Source organism: Phoenix dactylifera, chromosome 4, assembly GCF_009389715.1.
Source record: "Phoenix dactylifera cultivar Barhee BC4 chromosome 4, palm_55x_up_171113_PBpolish2nd_filt_p, whole genome shotgun sequence".
NCBI lineage: Eukaryota > Viridiplantae > Streptophyta > Magnoliopsida > Arecales > Arecaceae > Phoenix > Phoenix dactylifera.
In genome coordinates this window covers 15,942,365-15,947,530 of record NC_052395.1, presented here as the reverse complement: position 1 = coordinate 15,947,530, position 5,166 = coordinate 15,942,365, and the positions used below count along the sequence as shown (strand labels likewise).

The window sequence follows — 5,166 nt, the reverse complement described above, 5'->3', positions numbered from 1 at the left end:
TCTCACAGGCCGAGTCAGGTTAACCAGAAACAACGTAACAACCATCAATCCACAAAATTATACTACTTCCCATCCATACTATTAATAAAAGCTTCCATAATTTCAGTTTCTAAGGCATCAGCCGTCCCGAACAACAAACTTCAAACCTAATACCTACTCCGCTAAATTCCGACAGACCGGTTAGGGGTAAAGAATCCATGCCCCATCTTGGTTTTGGATATACTTTTAAGGGCGCGACATACAAAGTTTGATCCTTCCCTTCATGTTCAAGGATAATTGGCTGAATTATTTGATGAGCTTAGAAGCATCAGTCCCCCAGTTTCATCTCTTTTGCTTGCTTTCCAAGAATGGAATTAGAAAAGAAAGCGATTGCAAACGCCAAGTAGTTGTTAACATCATTACCATAAGAGACACCCAGAGAAGCGCCCACACAGGCCTTCACCATTAAGAAGCAAAATTACAATGTGCTATACCCGAGCGCGTAAAGCTCTAGAAGTAGCAAGATCACTCGGTGACCGTTGATGTAGAAGACGGTTTACTCAAGGTTTCCTTCAAAACAATTCGAGACTCGGAACAAAACAAAATAGGCCATGAGACCAAGTGGGTTTATGAAAAGCCGAGAAATTCACATAAAAATTGATTTATGAGAAAGTTCGATAATGACTACCCCAATATGAAGTTTCCCTGAGGGCTCGTTTGGTTCGCAGGAAAAGGAGGGAGGAAAGTATGGTCAACGAAAAAGTAATGAAATGCCTTTTGTTTGGTTGGAGTTTTCAAAAGAGAGATGAAAAAGTTGTATTCCCATAGAATTATAATTCTCACATTTCATGAAAAAGTCTTTCCCATGAGAAACATCGAAAAGTTACTTTTCCATGAGGTGTAGATCACTCCTTTTTTATTTTTTCCCAAAAAGACCCTTCAGCATTAAAAAAAGCATTAAATAGGTATTAAAGACCTAATTTTTATTGAGGACATAATAAGAATTATACATAACTTTCCTAGGAAAGTGGATGGTCAACCAAACATAAGCACTTTGGAAATTTGTCACTTTCCCATGGTTAACCAAACATGCCAAAAATACTTTCCTAAGTATCCTCTTCCTAGAAATCTGATTCTTAGGAATCATATTCCTAAGAAGGAAAATACTTCCCGCGAACCAAACGAGCCCTGAAAGATCGCCAGAATCGACAACCCCTTGCTCCATCCAATTGGAGTCAAAAGGGGGAAGAACCTCTCCTCTTAGTACCCTGCAAGTAAGGATAAGAAACCATGATTTCAACTTTGATCCGACAGAATCCTTCCACGAGTAGACTTGAGCATTGGTTCGTCCTACAGCTGACTCCATCCTGAGTGATCAAAAACTTTCTCAAGCGACTGAAACCTTCCCCCAGAGACCAGGCTTTTGTAATCCATCGCCCAATACGTTCATCAGCCACTACAGAACAACTATGCACAAATTCTTTCAGAAGTCAATCAACTTCAACGTTTCTCTTTGCGCAGTCAATTACATTCTTTTTGCAATTAGATATAGACATTCCTCTTCAGTGATTTAAATCAGTATAGTATTGCAAATATATCTTCAATTATTCCAACCTTATTATATCTCCTCCTTTATACATTGTAAAGAGCATTCCTTGATACATCCAATGCATGCAACAACATGCCTCATGAGCTAATCAATTGTTTTTTCATGGTGACGTGCCTAAGCCAGCATACTAACAAAAATTTATCATCAAAAACAAGAGAACAAAATTTTGTAAAACATTATAAATATAAAATAAAAAGTTCAGTAAGATCAGAAAATAATAAATGAAAATAGTTAGGATTCTCCTTGGAACATGAGAGTGGCGGAGGAGCCCTCAACGCTCTTATGTCTGTAGGTATTTTAAACCACGAACTCTTAGCGCACAAAGAGATTAAACTTATCATTTCACATAAAAAGGAAAAAATCCCGGAGACCCCCCGAAAAATACGTTTCCACCGATTATCGGGATTACAGCAATTCTTTTACATTCTTCCAGTTTAGCCCCAATTTATCCATCGATGTTCTCTTACAAGATGCATAACATTATATGGGGTCCTCAATAGACCTCAAATCATCCCTTCCCCCTTGAAGCAGAGACAGAGAGAAAATTAGATCAAAGAAATTTACACAAACTCCACTCAACCAAGAACCTTCATGAGCAAAAACAACATCAAACCACTAGTAAATTAGAATCACATAAGAAACTGGTAACTTCTGGGTCAAAACTAGAGGAATTAAAAATGGCCACCACTTTTCTTAAAAGGAGGGGGAAAACTCACGAATAAAGGGCGACATGCTGCCGAGAACTCATCACCAGTTAAAATAAGAATCAACGAACAAGAGAAGCTAAAAAGATTGATCAATCTGTACATCCATACAGTGGATTGGGAAAGGAAGGAGCTCCAGAAAACAGTAGGAATGGGTGGGATTGGGAAGTACCCGCATACCCAGAGCCAGGAGAATTCCCCAATTCCCCCATTCCCACAGGTTTCGGAAACCCATGCTTCCTCTCCCTCCTCCACTTCCTCCAACAATACAAAAACAAGGGGACAAAAGTGTCTCCCTACATCTCTCAATACTTCCTTTGAAGACCGAAAGGGAGAGGAAGGAGAAACTTGAAGCCATTGGAATGGGAGGTATTGGAAAATACTTCAAACCCAGAGCCTCTTTTTTCGACGATAGAAAGAAAAAAAAACTCAGGGAAAAGAAGATATCCCACACCATCCCCACTCCAATAGCTTCAAATAAACTCATCCGCCCCTCCCTTCCGGCGCCCATCCGAGCTCTCTCCGGCGACGGGATAGGCCTCAGCTCTCCATATTTAATATATTGGATGGGCGGCCGGGTGGGTTTGTAAAACAGCCTGCTCGCCCCTGGTTTTGAGAAAACCACGGTCCAAGTGGTTTTCTTGGGCTCTGCGATGGGATCTCGTCAGCAGAGTGGAAAGTGGAGACAAACAGATAAAGCGGTTTAAAAAAGCGGAAAGAGTTGGATGCCGATTTGCGTGACCAGCTGTCACCAAGACTTTATTGGGAGAGACGGAGATCAGATGCTCGCAATTAACAATAATGACATTATATAATTATTGTTTGATCACATTAAATGATTTCGGGGTAGACAGTTTTGAGCAAACGATGAGCATGTAAGATACTATAGCGCTTATAATATTTATTTTATTCCAATATTTTTAAACAACCAATGGAAACCTAAAAAGCAGTCTTTGGCGGTCGAGGGGAACAGCCTTGGAATTGGTCATTTTTGAATGACTTTAGAGCGGTTGATAAGTTGCTTGCGTTACGAGTTTTAAAGAAACTTACTTGCAAAGGTTTTGTTTGGTAACTTTTTTTAAACAAAAATATGGAATCCACTACAAAAATATGTTTGATTATTTTATTTTTATTTTTAAAAATAATTTTTATTATTTTTTAAAAATAAAAAAAAATAGTTTCATCCACCCTCCCATCTTCATGGTCTCCGTCCCGACTTTTTTATATTTGCCTCACGTTAACTTTAATAAAAATATTTTATTTAAAAATAGTATATTTTTATTTTATAAAATTATTATTAATTGGGGGGGGGAATGGATTGTCCTATTTTTCGGCATAAGTCATCCAATTTTGGTCGAATTGAGCTCAGAAGGCCGAGCCTAAAAGGCCAAACTCAGAAGATCGAGCCCAGAAGACCGAACTCAGAAGGCCGACCTCAAAAGGCCAACCCAGAAGTCCAAGCTCAGAAGGCCAAACCTCGAAGGCTGAGCTCCGAAGGCCAACCCAGAAGTTCGAGCTCAGAAGGCCAAACCCCGAAGGTTGAGCTCAGAAGGCCAACCTAGAAGTCCGAGCTCAGAAAGCCAAACCCAGAAGGCCGACCCTATAAGGCCAAACCCAGAAGGCCGACCTCGTCATCAACATGATGTGGCCATGTCCTGCAGCAGCCTCACCACACCATGCTTTGCTTGCCCGCTACGTCATGACATATCAACCAGGGACCATACCCTGCTACGACAGTCAACGCCTCACCGTTTCCAAGAACGGACTGCACCGTGCGCCACAAGCAAGCTCTGGTTGCACGCCATCCCCACTCATGATGGGAACGGGCCATACCTCTGCCACCTGAACACCTCTACAGAGACTATAAATAGCCCCATAAGGTAATGTAAAAGGGACTTTTTTTTGGCTGGACCAACCATATCCGCTCTAACTTGAGCGTCGGAGGGCCCTCACCGGAACTCCATCGGTAAGGCTTTGTGCAGGTCCGCTGCCACATGGGAGGTGGCGCTCATCCTCTTCTTCCACTCACCGGCAGCTCCCTCGACTCCTCCAACGTGGTCACCCTCGGGCCAGATTTGAACCACAATAATTATAAAAAAATAATATACTATAATAAAATCAGATGATTGAAAAGAGTTTGCTTTGATTGAGGCATCTAATTTGCCACTACATACAGGCTAGGACGATCTCATCCCTAAGGTACAACAACTCAGCTTAGTTTGATTAGCCTCTAAGGAGCACAATCACTATGGAAGCTTTGACTCGACCGACTTCTTCAGATGCCCAGATAGAAGAAAAAAAATTGAAAGAGGCTTGAAAAAGAGAAAAAAAAGAGAAAAATTCTGCGTTATCTCGAAAAAAAGAGAAACCAAAGGAAATGATGGTTTTATCCATTTTTTTAATGCCATTTTTAGGTGCATGTTTTGGGCCGTACATGGACTTAACAAGTTTGCAAAGTTTGTCCTCGTCCATTTACAACGAATCTTTCTTGCCATTACTTCCATCCATAAGTTGATCATTCTTCAAATAGATGTGAAGACTGCATTCCTAAATGAAGATCTAAATGAAGAGATCTATATGGAATCACCTCGCATCCCTATGAAAATCGGAACCAATTTTCTTCTTTGAAGAGTTGCAACTCTTCTGAAAAAAGCATACGAAGAAAATGATAAGTATTTTAAAGTTTTTAAACCATCTAAAACTTAGGAAATAAGGCTGGTTTATTTATTTTTTAAAATTATTTTTTTAAGTTAAAACTCCAACAAGCTTTTCTCACCCAACTGATAGCCAAATTGAGTTCGCCATAGATCTTCTTCGTTAGAGCCACCTCCTCTCCCTCAATTTTTTAACCGCCCTACTGGCAACAACCACAAC

The 5,166-nt window shown here is 40.4% G+C and overlaps 1 long non-coding RNA gene across 1 annotated transcript; it reads right to left on the bottom strand.

Moving 5' to 3' along the window:
* Positions 1–947: 947 nt before the first annotated feature.
* Positions 948–2,840, bottom strand: LOC120110515. Its single transcript, XR_005511556.1, has 2 exons — positions 2,305–2,840; positions 948–1,446 (listed from the first exon to the last, which is right to left on the bottom strand). It is a non-coding gene; the product is annotated as an uncharacterized LOC120110515 (long non-coding RNA).
* Positions 2,841–5,166: the final 2,326 nt, after the last annotated feature.